The following is a 16,144-nucleotide window of genomic DNA, read 5'->3' as shown; positions in this document are numbered from 1 at the left end:
GGGACGGGGAGTGGGGGTTACGGTCAGTTCATCACACGGTGTTTCTGCCGCTTCTTCATCCTCAGGGGGAGGACTCATCGTTCCCCCGCTCCAGCGTGGGGTCCCTCTCACGGGAGACAGTCCTTCACGGCCTTCTCCAACGTGAGTCTCCTCCACGGGGTGCAGACCTTCGGGAGCAAACTGCTCCAGCGTGGGTCCCCCACGGGGTCACAAGTCCTGCCAGCAAACCTGCTCTGGCGTGGGCTCCTCTCTCCACGGATCCACAGGTCCTGCCAGGAGCTTGCTCCAGCGCGGGCTTCCCACGGGGTCACAGCCTCCTTCAGGTGTCTCCACCTGCTCCGGCGTGGGGTCCTCCACGGGCTGCAGGTGGAATCTCTACACCCCCTCATCCTTCCTCCATGGGCTGCAGGGGGACAGCCTGCTTCACCATGGTCTTCTCCACGGGCTGCAGGGGAATCTCTGCTCCGGCACCTGGAGCACCTCCTGCCCCTCCTTCTGCACTGACCTGGGTGTCTGCAGATGTTCTTACATCTTTTCACTCCTCTCTCTGGCTGCAAAAGCGCTCTCTAACTGTTTTTGTCTTTCTTAAATATGTTATCACAGAGGCGCTGATTGGCTTGGCCTTGGCCAGCAGCTGTTCCGTCTTGGAGCCGGCTGGCATTGGCTCTGTCAGACACAGGGGAAGCTTCTAGCAGCTTCTCACAGAAGCCACCCCTGTAGCCCCCCCGCTACCAAAACCTTGCCACGCAAAACCAACACAATAGGGTATTACCTCTACTTACAAATGTTATGATTATGTCCTTAGATCATTAGAGCTGTAGAAAAATACAACTGAAGGATGGCAATATGTTTTTTTTCCACACTTTGTATAACAAAAATAGTTCTGTTTAAGTGAATACAGAAACAAATGTGGATGTCTGCCATTTCTAGATTTCCTCTCCCCACTTCCTTCGTCCTAACTCACTTGCAACCATCAAATCCACTGCAGTTGAAACTATAATCCTTGCATCCCAAAGGGCATCTCTGTTTACAAATGTGTCATGGATAAATGGATTGGCACTGTAATTAATGAGTAACAGCAAAAATATCTTGTGAACTCCAAAGTGATGAAGGCTAAAGAGGAAAAGGAAGACTGCAGCAAAGTAGTTAAGTGCTACCACTTTTAAATTGCTGTTCTGCTGATTAGCCCTCCTATTTGGGCTGCAGGCTGTCCCCTGCTGAGCTCCCGCTGAAGCCAACAGGAGGCTTGTTTGTAGAATGCATTCAGGATTGGGCCCTTTAGGCCCAACAGCTTATTAATATTTACTGTAATGTAACATTAGTCCTCTTTCTCACAAGTCTGTCGAGCACTGCTGTGTGAAGCTTCCTGGGAAAGCTTTAGTGGCTGGCTGCTCCATTGTACAGCCCCCTTTTGTCCTCTGGTATGATGGGCAGGTTATTAGCCATGACCAACGGAGGGTGGAGGTTGTACGTGGCATTTGCCTATGCAGATTATGTCTGCTCTTTGAGAACAAATCTCACATGAATGTCAAGTGTTACTGACTCCTAAAGTCAGTCATAATTTTAATAGTCACTTATTCTTTGTTCTAATATTTCAAATAAAGAATCATGTTGTCATTAGCAACAGTCATTATGTTGCTAATGCACATGGCATTTGCATCTGTAGGTTGTGAAATGCAGAGCAAAAAAAAGGTCAGTTAAATTTGTGGGTGAAAGAGTTCCACCTATGAGGAATGCTGGAGAGACTGCTTAAGTTGGTAGGTTTTACAGTGTCTTATAGTCTTATGGTAATGATAATAATTGAAGAGATAAATTGGGATGTATGATACGGGTTCAATCAATTCCTTGGATTTTCCATATTCCAACCCAAGAACAATTTATTGAGCAACAATACATTTAAGCAACTTGACAGTATGTGTTAGATTTTCCACAAAAAAATACACTTTTCAAATGCTCATGTTTTCAGGAAGGGTTCTTTTTGTATAAAGTATATATAAAATCTTTACAGTGATGTACTTTGCTGCTTATTATATAACTTCTCCACCAAGGTCTTTTACAAATTGTTGCCTTTTCTCTGTCAACATTAAAGGAACAAACATTTTCCAGATTATACGGTTTCCATGTCGTCATATTGAGTTCTTTGCTCTGTCTTGTTGAATTGTGATGTTGCAGCTCTGCGTGATTGTGTTCCATTTGCATTATTAAACCCACCAATTTGGGCTTTTGCCTTCTACAACAGCTGTAAGAAAAAGCTGTAGCTGCTGCACATTTAGAAAAAAGCATTCAAATGACAGTACAGATCTACTGTACAAACACCGTTTTCATTTAGGAGCACTAATGGAGACCCAGCCTAAGAAATGCAACCGCCAAGAAATACTCAAATAACTACCCATGGCACAAATGGCAGTTGACTGATGAGCAACTTACATTAGTTATTACACAAGCACTAATCAGCGTTAGGTGAACAAAGACGACTAGCTGCCACATGCATCCTCCTTAATGGTGATTGGTATTAAAGATCTGTTGAGTATGTGAGTATATGCGACACAATCATCTAAGGAATACTACATTTACCAAACAACAGAGGATCTTGAAATCTGAATGGGGTTAGAAGGCCCAGATTTGGTTAATACCCTTTCAACTCTGGAGACCTGAAAGGTGTGGGATTTTTGCCTGCTCACAGCCACTGATACTGCACTGGTAACCATAAGGTGGTCTCAGATAAATTCAGGAAGGAAGGGAGAGAGGGAAGAAGGGAAGGAGAGAAGGAAGGTGCTTTACAGATGTTATTGCTCCATGGATGTACTTCAGAAAATTATATGTTCATTCTTATAATAACTATTTGACATCAGGGAAATATTTTGCCACAGCTATAAAGCAAAGAGGGAACTGAGCTAAATGTCAAGTGATTTAACCTCAGTCACAGTGAAGAGTTCAGTACAAAAGTTCTTTCATAGAGAATATAACATTTCCTGTGCTCCATCTTGTTAAAATTTGCTCTCATTAAGGAAAATTTAAACTAATGTTACTATTTCATTAAAAGTATTTTTCCATACCACTCTGTAAATAAATTATAAAACCCCTAAGAGTTTAAGCAGTCAGCAATAGGCAAGAATAGAATCTCAAATTTCCGTTTCACATAGTTATGCCAACCAACCATACAATACACAGACTGGCTGTGTGGAATTTCAGAATCGTTCAGGTTGGAAAGCACATCTGAAGTCCTACCTCCTGCTCAAATCTGGGCCAGATTCAAAGTCTGAGCAAGTTTCTCAGGCTCTCCAGTTGGTATATGAAAGTGTCCAAGGACGGAGATTCTACAACATCTCTGAACAGCCTCTTAATTTCATTTTTTCCCCACATATCCAATTGGAATTTCTCTTGTAGCAACTGGACATCTGTCTTTTGTCATTTTTGCAGTGCACCTCTGGCTTCATCTTATCTATAACCATCTCATTAAGTAGAAGAAGACAGCCATTAGATCCACCCCTAATCTTGCCTTCAGGATGAACAAACACAGTACTCTCATCCTGTGCTTCCTCCAGCCCCTTAACCATTTTAGCCCTCGTGCTCTGGATTCTCTCTAGTTGTTAAGATCTCCTTTACTAGGGGGTCCATAACCAGGCCCGGTACTGCAGATGGGACATCATGATACCATGTAGAGGGGTAATAATCACTTTGACTGATCTACTGGCTGCACTCTTGCCAATGCAATCAGCTTGCATCAACTGCAAGGCCGCACTGCTGTTGTGCTTTTGCATGGTGTTACTCTGTTGGATTTTGTCAGCCTATTCCTTCAGCCTGTCACAGTCCCTCTGAGCAGCAGCTCTGCCCTTACCCCAGTTTGGTCTCTTAACAGCATTTCATTTCAATGTATTTTATCCATTGGCCAGGTCACTGATAGAAATGCCTAATGATATCAGTCCCTGTCTTCCCTCACCTGTATCACTCATAAAGGCTGCTAGCTGGGCTTTGAACTTTTGCTCTTTGCCTTTTGAGTCTAATGGTCCACTCATTTTTTTTAGCTACTTCGTAGTCCAAACATCAGGTCCACATCTCTACAATTGAACTAAAATGCCTCTTGAGGAAAAAAAATGTGATAAACTTTATCAAAAAAAAAGCAAATTATATTCACTGTGCTCTGCTTATCCACAGGATCAGTCATAGACAGCAATTAGGTGGTTCAGGTTCTTAGCAAATTTGTATCAGTTGTTTTCAAACATATGTGCTTGGAAACGTCTTCCCAGAAGGTTTTTGGCATGGTCTTTCTGGAGACTGGGATGAAGCAGACTAGATTCTATTTGTCTTGAGCCTCTCTAGTTCTTTTTGAATATGGGCTAATGTTTGCCTTTTGCCAGCCATTGGGAGCTGTCTCTGACTGCCACCTTTCTCAGTTGATAGAAAGCAATCTCACAGTGGCATCAGCCAGCCACCTTGGCATCCTCAGAACCATTCTGCCCCATCCCATGGACTTCTGTATGCTCAGTTTACTTAAGTGGGCCCTAACTTGATCGCCCTACCCTACTACTACCTCTTTCATCAAACTCTGTCAATAAGCACAGAGATGTGGAAATTCTGAGAGCTGATGTTGCCAGTAAAGACCAAGGCAAAGAAAGAAGGGATTAGCTCAGTCTTTTTCATGTCCTTTGTCATTTAATTCCCTGCCCCATTCAGCAGTGAAGTCATGTTTTCAATTGCCTTCCTTTTGCTGTTGATGTACATGTAAAACTCTTCACATCTGTATCTTCTAGTCCAGCTGAGCCTTGTTTTTTCTAACCACCCCTGCATGTTTGAGCAATGCCTCTGTATTCCTCCTGGGTAGCCCATCCCTGCTTCCACTTTCTAGGTACTTCCTTTTTTCCTTTTGAGCTCAGTCAGGATATATCCCTTTTCATACATGCTAGTTTTCTTCAGAGCTCGCTTGACTTTCTACATGATGTGATAGATCAATCTTCTTTGAGGAGGTTGTTCCTGAAGATTAGTCAGTCTCTTGACCTCTTTGCTCTTCAGGACAGTCCACAATGAGATCCCATCTACTGGTTCCTTGAGCAGACTGACGTCTCCTCTCCTGCAGTCTAATGTCTTTATCCTGCCATTTTCCTTCTTCACTTTTCTCAGAATCTTCAACCACCATCTCAGGGTTGCTACGGTCAATGCAGCCACAGGCTGTCATATTCCCGACTATTATTTATGAGTAGCAGGTTCAGCAGAGCTCTTTCCCTATCTGGCCAGTCCTGCATCAAAAAAATTGACCCCAAAACACTCCAGAAACCTCTTGAAATGCTTGCATTATTGCAAATTGCCTTTTCAACATCCATCAGGGTTTGCTAAAGTCCTTCATGAGAACCAGAGATCATGATCCTGATGCTTCTTCAGACTGTTTAAAGAAGGCTTTGTCCACTACCTTGTCTCTACCAGATGGTCTGCAGCAGATGTTGGTCTCCCCTCTGATCTTCCCCATAACCTCTTGACTAGCCCATTGCCTCATCAATAGCAGGCTGCCATGCATTTGAACCTCTTCCTCACATAGAGTGCAAACCTCCTCTCATCTTTGTCCTCTCTTCCTGTCTGTCTTAAAGATGTGTGGACCACAGCACTGCAGTTGTGCTGTTTATCTGAACGACAAGGCTCTAAAATATACCATTGTGACTCTATTACTATCTCTGAGGATGAACGGTAATTGGAAATTGAGAGACAAGTAAATCAGGACTGCTTAAGAGATGCTGCAGACTCTTAGGAGCTATCCAGACATAAAGTCTGAATGCACTGAGATTCTGGGAGGTCCATAATTACATGAGTTTTCTACAGAACATTATTCATCAATTGTTAGATATGATTAATCTCTAGTATCAGATTATTGCATTATTGGATTACCCAGATTATATATGATCAGATTATTATTATTACAAATTAGCATAGGTCATCTGTCCTCTGTGTTATTGACTCTGCTCACATTCCTTTCAGGTGTGAAAGCAGTTCATGAAAACAGAAAATGTTGTTGCTCTCATGATGCCCGGGATTATTACACCCATGTGTGCAGCAACGACTGTTGCACTCCCAGGTGCTCAGCCTTGGCAGTAGAGTAAAAGGGCCATTAGATATTGGCTGCATTCCTGCCAGGAGTCAATCAGCTTAGAGTAGCATTAGCACTCCTGTATTAATTGGTATGAATGCACTGGCACTCTAGGTAACTGAATGGATTTCTTGATGGTGGAGACCATCTTTGTTTGGAACACATGATTTCTTGTGATTTCTTCTATTGATCTCTCAAAAGAAAATTGTTTGCAATGTTCCCCAAGTGGCCTGAACAATCGCAAAAAAGTGGTGCCGATGCCCAGACAGTGAAACCCTGGAGGGCTCTGCTGTCAGGCTGCTGTAAAAGGTAAGAAAGACACACGGCTCCATTCCAGTTTATTGAATCTTGGACAGTGTTGTTTTGATTTACAAGGGAAGACACAGACAGAGATAGTAAGGCTGAGTTAGAAGATCAGAGACTACAAGCAGAAAGAATACTTTCTTGTCCATTTCTGCCTGATACGGGTGATTGTTAAAATATTTTAAAGTGCATTTCCATAAGCACAGTCTGCCTCTTTCCAGACTGGAGTCCTTCATCAAAGAAAGGAAGCTTTTGAGGAGTGTTTTAGTCTGAATTAAGGTGAAAAGCTTCACAGTTTCAGAGAGTCATCTGGGATTTGGGTGGTGACAGTGAATGTCTGAGGAGCTCCGTTAGTGCCCTGTCTCCCAAGATGGGTGATACCCAGTGCTCTAGCACAGGTGCCTGAAAGACTTTGGCTCAGACTACACGGTGGATAGAGACTCTTCAACTTTTCAAATCTGGTTTTCCTAGCAACATGAAAGGCAAATAAATAATTTTGGTCAAAGTGTGCTCACTGAAACTGATGTTTTGTACTGTAAGCCAGCTTTGTCAGAACAGTCCCAGCTAATTCTAATTAGGAAAATGCAGTGAGAAGAAATCTGTTGAACAAGCAGTGCAGAAGGTTGCAGAGATAAGAAATCATACAGAAATTATCGCTGAGCTATGTAAAATAGCCCAGCTTTATTCAATACCTATTTTCAGTCCAGTGCCCATTTTTCAGTAAACTCCTAGCAGATAGTCCATATAGTAGCCATAAGGAGCTGAATAATAGAGGCAGGAGAAAGTTCATATAAGAAAAATTGTCTGACACAGCCTGTGAAGAGAAATCTGCCTTTTAATAAGTATATAAAGATCTCCACTTGTAATCTCATCATTATCTATACAGAATGTTTAGAGGCTGTCTGGGGTGTAGCTGCAATTTAGTAAGGTCTAGTCAGGGAGAACAAAGTTCTCTTTTGTGAGTTTCTCAGTATTGGTCTCACATCAACACCAAACTCATAAATTCCCTGTTTCTACCATTTTTCTGTAAATGTAGTTGGTGCCCTATATTTTTTTTCTCTCTTCCTCACAGGTTGTAATGGTTGGGGAAAAAAGGAGGACAGAGTATAGAAAGAGGAAGAAATAATAGATCTGGGATACTTTTTTTTCATGCATATGAGGTTATCAATTTTTTTCTGTCTCATAAAAGTTTTATATAAAATGTACATGCATTTTAGAAAGTGGTCTGAAGCCTCTTTACCGCATTTTCCCAGCTGAAAGCCCTTTGTCATTCATGTAGGGTTAAGCTTACCCTTGGGTCTTTGGGGTCTGGGCCCATGCCTCGTATGTTCTTGGATGCAGAGCAGTCCAGTCTCAGGGGGAATTAAAAAACAAAACCCAAAACAAAAACAAAAACCAGAGATTATTTACACGTAGGTCCAGGATGAGGAGACACCTTGAACTTCAGTCTTCACCTTCTTCAATAAGTGCTATAACCACTAGATAAGTACATAAAATTGTGTACCACCACTTCACAGTCTGGATCAAGAAACATCTTCCATTTCTTTCAGTGGGAGAAGGAGACGCCTAATTCAAGCAGACTAGATTATTGCCGAGATGTTTAAGTTCTGTGTAATATAAATGGAGAGATGGAGACACTGAAGTTAAATGCATTTGAAGACTCAGCAGATCTCTGGAGGCATTGCCTCTCTGCTAATTGTCTAGGGAGTCTTGATAATAATACTGAAGGGATTGGATTTTTCCTTGCACCTTCAGGCAAGTACCTAATATTTCAATTAGATAATACCTAAGTCAAGCATGTAAATTAGGAAAACTTAATTTCCTTTTTTTTTTTTTTAATTTTATTTGTCAGATTTCTCTCAGTCCTTAGAGTAACTTACTCAGGCAGTTCATTTGATAACTAGTCTATTTTTCCCAGAGGATCTTCTCTCCAGGTAACACAGCACATCAGAGATAAGTCCTTGATATTAGAGAGAGTTCAGTCTGCTGTGGTCCATAAGCCAAGTATCACCACAGGAGATGTAGATTTCTTATTCGTGTAAAATAGATCATCATCCCTTGAAGTTGCGGCCATTCCAAGTAGATGCAGATACCAACAATTCCATTGGTAAAACATCTTTGCAACATTGTATGTTTGGCAGTTGATGTTTCTGATATCAACACAGTTCTGCTTTTTTTCCCAGCATACAGACAAGTGTTTTGACTACTGCGAGATGTCTGTGAGGCTTTCACTGCATTATGTATAGGCTTTGGATATACGGCAACTGCTGATTAACTAGTATCCCATGCAGTGCTGCAAGTCCCATTGGATGCAGCTAACACCTTCAGTCTACATATTTGCTCCTACTGTGACACTTGAATTTTCTTGGCTGGATCCTTCAAGTCTTCCAAAATGTGTGAAGCTAACCACTTGTTTTTGGGGAAGCAACCAATTCAATTTTCATATGGAGGAGGCTTGTGCTACACAGAAAACTTCCACTCAACATTTGTGTCTGCAGACATCCTTATTTTACTTCGGCTGACCTGATCCCTAGACCATCTCTGGTCTTTTGTGCTTCCTTATCTTTGTTTTCCCAAAGCTATGAAGTTCACACACAGACTCAAAATGGTGTGTTGCCTGAGCAACAGGTAAATATATCAGGAGTTGTGAATCTCCTCCCCTCTCCTCCCCTCTCCTCCCCTCTCCTCACACCATAATCTTCTATGATATACTTTTTGGAGCACAAGCATCTAGGTATTCGTATGCCTGAGAACCAATTATCATGAGAAATGCTACACCTGGTCTAGTACCCCGAGGTTGCACAATGCCATTTGTGTCTCTACTGAATCCCAGACCCTGTTCTCCAGTCTCTTTTTACAGGGATTCTTCTTATGCGGGCTTTCTGCGACAGGAGGGCAATACTTCCCTTGGCATGCAAGAAGTCTCACTTGATCTTGTCTTAGTATTTGGAGTTCATGTCATCCTTCTGCTGTTCCTTGCCACCCAGGTTGACAGTGGCAGGTGTCTCTTCCTTCAGCCAGAAAGTTCTTTCCAACCAGCTAACAGCCTGTGCTTTCTGAAATGTGATCCCCATATAAATGTGCTGAAGCTCTGGGAAGTAAGAAATGGGAATTGTGCCATCCTTTTGCATGTTCAGGGCCACCTTGTGTCAATTGAGATGCACAGATGCACCACCATGGTCTGAGCCTTGCCTCCCAGTGGTCAGGGATCCATCCATACAGGGAACCAATACATTGAACACTGGGTACGTCTATCACCAATATATTTCCCCGAAGCCAAGAGCACGGTAGTGACTGAGCTGAATGATGAACGGAATGATTGCAATAACATCTTACAAGTATTGGATGTAAGGTGGGCTTTTAATAATGGGAGAACAAGACTGTTCAGGACGACTCTGGTTGTACCTGTCTACAGCTGAAAGATCTAGAGGACTTGCCATTTTGATGGAGAGGTGGGACAAGATCCTTGGAAAACCAATTGTGAGAATTAGAGGTGGACTCTGTCACTATTTAAGCAACTTTACTGCCTCACTTTTGGGCTTTATAGTCTGCTGCTTGGAGCTTTGTGATATTACAGGAATGTCTCTGATGCTACCTCTGTTGCATTTGTCGTTCAGCCCTTTATTCAATCAAGAACCCCCTCATCTCTTGGGGGTGTGTGCTGCTGGGAGTCATCCACACATTGAATGAACCTGCAGGCAAGCTCTTGAAGCAGAAAGAAGTAATATATACCCCTTCTAAAGATGTAATCTCTGTAGGTACTCTGATATCTGTCCTATCAAGGCCTGGAAGGATTTCCCGAAAATCTGGCTTTGAGATGGAGGGACATGAAACAACGCTTTTATGGCTGCAGGTACTTCTGTGGAGGGGAGTGGGAGCTTGTGTATGCCCCCACAGATACTGCAGAAGAGAAAAAAAATTGTGCTACCACAGCTTGTGACTATGTACGTGAATTCAATAGCACCACATTGAAAAGGATTTCAATGGCTTTTTCATGACTTGATCTCATTTGAAAAACCACACTTTTTAAATTTATGCTTATCAACAATCAGTATATGTCCTTTAAAACCATTAGCCTTGTCATATTTTACTAGCTTGGAAACCATAATGAAGAGTACAAAAATTAGTGTTGGGTAAGATGGTAGCTCCCATCTCAAGCCAAGTCTGAGGAGGTTGAGCTTGCTGACTGGGCAATGTCTGTGCATGTACGTGGCAGTACATGGCAGGGGTTATTAACAGAATAGGATCTGTCATACTGTGGGCTATATAAGGGACTACACCATTACATCCTTTCTCCCATGAAAGTTCATCAGTCCAGCATGGGAAAGGTTTATCACCCAAACAAAGCTGTTGCACTCATCAGAAGCGAAATACATTAAATTTTTGAACTGTAGTATCAGAAAGTATTTAGCTGCTTATTGTGCACATTTCTGCATTCTTCTTCTGCCACACATTAGCTGTCCATTCTTCTAACTTGAATTCTGCTTTTCCATATTTTACAATATTTGAAGGTATTTTTAAATAACTTGTGATGTTTTTCATGTTTGATAAGGAGGCATGAATTTTTTCCCACTAAACTCTAAATGCAGAGATGCTGCTAGAAGTATTTATAGATAGATATATGAGCCTTGTTTAATTAAAGAAATGGCTAGATAATGAATTCTTTATACTTCTCTCTTGTTACTTAATTCGAGATAACGTAGTTAGTTAGCCTTCAGCTTTGATCCAGAAGTACACAGATTCAATTTCTGCCTTCATTTCCAGACCCACCTGTCACACATAGATAATAATCAGGCACAGTCTTACCCTTCCTAAAGTTTAGAAACGCGAAAGGCTCATGTTGGCCACTGGAGGTCACTGTAGCTCTACCAAAAAAAAAAAAAAAAAAAAAAAAAGGACATTTAATTAACAACTGCCTAGGGAAAGGTTTAAAGATTGAGCATTCTGGGACTTTCTGTGTTTACGGTGCGAAAGCTGTGGGATAAAAACAATAAAATCCTATTGCAATATGTGACATATTTGGGAACATATTTTTACAAATTGTGCATGTTTAGGATTTATTTTGAGCAAATAGTGTAGGAGTCCACTTCCCACATGCTCCTTCTCTATATGTTGTGAAGATTTCGAGTGCTCGGTGTGAGAGAGGAGGCACTAGGCTAATGCTCATCTTGCACCTTTACGCAGGGAAGGGATTTGCCTATGAAGAAGTATTTCCAGCCTCATGTGACTGTCAGCTGAAGCCTCTGCTTCGCTTAGCTGGCCACTTCTTTGGGACACCTAAACCGCGAGGATATCGGAAATATAGATTACTGTCTGTTGTAATTTCTTGGAATTGCACCTTTGTCCTTCTCTGTCCTCTCCAGACAGTGAAGTACACCATCTGCCTTCCAGCAGGCACATGATGTGCTCAGCCACAGCAAGCCCTGCTGCACCAGGGCTCTTGGGGCAGGACCCAAAAGCATCTCTCGTTACTCCTGGCTGCTGATGCATAACCAAGCATGGTAACTGGCTACAGCTGCTCTGTCGCTGAACTGCCTTGACATCAACTTATTACCTGCTGCATGTGTAGTAGTGACATCAAGGAAGGCTGCAAAACCTATCTGAAAAGGTGGTTAGACTTTCTGGCCTTTATCCTGCCCTGAGCTCCTTGCTGCTGCAGCGGTACTGCCATCAGCAGTCGAGCCAGCCAGTTTGAAGCCAGCTCGGGAAGGATGAAATTTTGGCAGTAATACACAAAGTGCTTTCCTGCAGCAAAGCACTTTAGCATATGCTCATGCTTAGGCATAGCTATGTCCCTGACTTCAAATGGTGCATAAGAATGGGTTTGGAGAACCTAAAAACTTTTTGAAATACACAGAATCAGTTGATTTCTTGTACCCGGGTGCTTGTGAAACTCCCTGTCTCTTGTATTCTAATAGCTGCTCCTCGGGGATCTCTCATAGCAAGACATAGATCTTGCCTCAAAAAAAGCCTTCAGCTAAAGAGAATCAGTCAACAGTTAATATGAATAGTAGAAGTGAGAGAAAACGCAGAGGGACTGAGATTCTGGTCCAGTAGATCCACATCTGCTAAAAGCACTGAGGTGCTTAGGTTCATCCTACCTAAGTACAAGCCTCAGTTTCCTTTTATAATTAGCTCTGAGGGGGTTGCCCCCCTCTGCCTCCTTTGAACTGTGCAGAAGAAAGCACATGGGGTGAGTGAGGGTTGACACCTCCGTGGAATGGAAATACCCACCTTTAGGTGCCAGTCGTGCCCAGAGGTGAGCAAGATGAGCCGTGCTATCAGCAGCACGAGAAACTCAGGCTTGGCTTGGTGCATTCTGCCTGTTACACTGGGAAGAGGCTTGTTGTCAGTGAGGCAAGCTGGCAAACCAAACAGCAGCAAAGGTCACAAATGTGGTGAAATTGCAGAAAAAGCTGTGGTTGCTCACATCTCTTTCTCTGAGGGAGGTGGTAACAAGCCAGTTTAATATAAAATTCATGCATGTTTCAGTGTTGGTTTTTTATTATGTGTACCAACATCTGATAGTTTGTGCAAATAACCCTCATGCACGTGTTTGGACACTGATACTCCAAAGCGTGACTAATAGGTTTGGAAGACAAAAGCGTGGTGGATTAAGATAAAAGGTGACCAGACCATGGAGTAGAAGCTCATAGATTCATCTGTCTGCATGTATATACGTATACGGTATGCAGTCAGTGTGAATCATGCTTGTAATGGACTTATGCAGAGAACAGCAGCCCTGCAAGGCATGTGGGGCAGGTATGTGATATGTCCGTTACTGTATTGCAGCTGCTGGGTTTGTGTCTGTGTCACAGCATACCTCGATAAGGAGGCACCAAATCTGGGAAGGGCTTGAGCTTTTGATGTTTCCATTTCAGATCATGCATTGTCTGATTTTTCTCAGTGAGAGAATGTCCAAAAAGCCTCTTTGTTTCCTGTTAGAGATGCTCAAAAGTATTAACAATGGAGCCTTCATGATTTTCCCATCAACGCCTCCCTTAGCAGTATTGGCACTTAGGCCACATATTTTTAAGGCTGATGTTATCTGTTAAGAGTTGTTCGGTGTCTTCATGGACTCACACGGCATCTCTCACTCATCTAAGGAGCTGTTAGGACATTAATATTGACATATTTGACTTCACTATGTGCGTAAATGCGATCAATACGTCACTAGTCCTGAGCCAGAGTTTGAAGGAGAATAGAGAAATGCTATTCCAGGACAGTTCATTGCACGTCTCCCATGCACAAAGATAGCTAATGTAAAAATGACTATAAAGACATTTTGGGAAAATGGAAAACAGGGGAACAGGCTCATGGCTGATGTCATTGCTGGGCAATGGTACCACAAGATGTATGGACCCTCCAGTATGAAGGAGTTACTAAATTTCTGCCTGTCACAAGGCTCGTCTAGAGAGGATTATAGACAGAAGGGAGAGGCTGGTACAAAGGACACCATGTGAGGGTCAAGGTGTGTGCTCTGCTGCTTCCAGCTGGCAGAAACTGGAGAGATTTAAAATGCTGACTTTGACTTTTATCTGATTTACTAGCCTTCTGAGTTTGTTTCTTTGAAAGTCAAGCGTAGGAAGAGACCTTATTTGGGGCTGCAGTTTTCCTCCCACCATGTGAGCCTACGTTTGAGTCACATCAGAGACAAGCAGAGGGCAGTGGCACCAGGTTTGCTGAGAGGGGCCTGGTGAAGGCTCCCAGGAAAAGGGGTCTGGGCTGGATTTGGAGGGTGGTCTGAGTCTGGATGCTGCACCTGAGTTACCTGGACAGACCCGGAGAAAAAGGGACAAGGAAGCCTCCAGGTGCAGTGGGTCCTCGGAGGCGGGGAGCATGTTTGTGCGTGGGTTCGGGGGCGTGCGCAGAAGGGAGAGCCCCAAGGGGAGGCGGGTGCTGGTGCCCCTGCTCACTATTGAGAAACTTCCTTCATTCCTCTTCAGAGAGGAAATGGAAATCATGCACTTAAAAAGTCATTAGCCAACTTGGTTGTTTTCAAAATGTTTTGTTGTTACATCCTTTTTCTACCATTCTATTTGAATATCAGACAGGGAGAAGGATTTCAGAGGGAGAGAAAGTAGTTTCGAAGGGATTTGCAGCAAGGATTTCACTGTAGGACAACTTCTCAAAGAGAAATTTTTTAGAAAAATTAACGTTTGACCCTGACCTCCAGTGTTACTTGGAAAACAAGTTCTCTAGCTGCTGATTAGAAAGTGTGGCTGACAACTCTATAAAAACCAGCCATACCTGGCATCCGAAAGACATTATCCATCAGTCTGTCCTTAACATCACATCAGCATCTCTGGGAGAAGCAGGACCAAACACAAGGCAGCGTATCTGGACCTCAGCTTTGCTAGTTATTTGTAACTGACTGAGTGATTTTGAGCAAGCGTCTGTGCTCCTGCCTCTGTTTTCTTATCAAAGTATGGTTTTCATGCAGAGTGCTACGATGTCTGCCTTCTGTCAGACACTCCAGTGTTTCCAGTCTGTTTACCAGTTCCTCCCATTCTCAGGGGACCACTGCTTGACCTGTTACCATATGCTTGACAGGGATATCTGACAGCCGTGGCATAAGCTCTCTTCCCCTCCTAGATCTCCCTAAGGAGCCTGTAATGCGTCTCACTCTCCGTAAGGCCGGGTGGTACCTCCAGTTTCACATGGACCCGTGTCTAAAATGGTGGCACATCTGAAGAACAATAACCAAAATCTTCTGGGTCTGTGGTTCCAGCCTGCTCATGGACTCTCTGCTCTTTCTATTAATACCATTCCTAATGTAATGGTAGCTGTAACTTCTACCCTCCCTGTAGCCGGTGGGGATGAGCAGATTGAAGCAGGTAATTTTTGTGTACACTTGTGAGCCTGGTTCAGAGAAAAGCCTGTGCTATTATGGGTCATGAAACATAAGAGAGTGGGGTGGTAGTGATAACTGGATGTGTCAATCCATGCCAACAGTTTCACCAAGTCCTTTCTTGGCTCCTTTGTGGGAGGTTGCTTTCAGAGGACCAATTCAGTCTCTCACTTTCTCTTCCCCTTTAGTAGGCTCAGTCCTGTGTAACCTGATTTGAGAGTATGTTGTTTCCACTGGGATGATTTGGAAGCGCAGGCAGGTGGTGGGGGTGTTGCTGTTGTCCAGGAGAGGTCATGGTCAGATTCCTGTTCAGCTCCAGGGCTCAGGCATATCAGTCACACTAGCTGCATGAAGTCCTCCTCTTATCAAAACAGGTGAGCCTTATCTGCTGGCTGCTGCAGATGCTCAAAGCATTGCCAGCAAATGCAGGAACAATGTAGTGGTCTTTACCAGGACATCTCTGTGGTAAGAGCAAACCTGTTTGTGTCACGCAGAGATGGAAGGATTGCCCTCACTTTCTATTAGAGCAGCTCTGTACGAGACAAGAGAAGGGGAAAGTGCCTTTGCTCTCCAAGCCTGTCTCCCTTTCTGCCAGGATAGACATGCCAGGACAGACTGACGACATCCCTGTTCTCCCCCTTCTCCCTGCCTGCAGGGGCTGTCCTGAGGGTGCGGGCTTTTTCCAGCCAGCAAATGCTCTTTTGCATTTGGACCTTGCTCTGCTGGGACTTGTTTCTGCTGGGAGCTTGGAGATGCAGCCATCCTCTACTGCAACTTGCACATTCCTATTTTTAACATTATAAATTAAAACAAACAAACAAACAACCCAACCCACTCTCAAATTAACAGTTTATCAGGTCTGAGCTAGCCACATCATTCCCCCTTGCAGCTTGACGAGATTTGGCCATGTGGCAGTG

General features: G+C 43.3%; 1 protein-coding gene across 1 annotated transcript in view; it reads left to right on the top strand.

Moving 5' to 3' along the window:
- LOC104631388 (protein-lysine methyltransferase METTL21E) overlaps positions 1–16,049 on the top strand; it is a 40,458-nt gene extending 24,409 nt beyond the window's left edge. The window contains exon 7 of the mRNA XM_075763888.1: positions 765–16,049. The gene's annotated coding sequence lies outside the window, so the exon portion shown is untranslated. The remainder of the gene's footprint in view (positions 1–764) is intronic.
- Positions 16,050–16,144: the final 95 nt, after the last annotated feature.

Source organism: Balearica regulorum, chromosome 1 (genome assembly GCF_011004875.1).
Source record: "Balearica regulorum gibbericeps isolate bBalReg1 chromosome 1, bBalReg1.pri, whole genome shotgun sequence".
In the NCBI taxonomy this organism is placed as follows: Eukaryota; Metazoa; Chordata; class Aves; order Gruiformes; family Gruidae; genus Balearica; species Balearica regulorum.
This window is presented reverse-complemented; position numbering and strand designations above follow the sequence as displayed.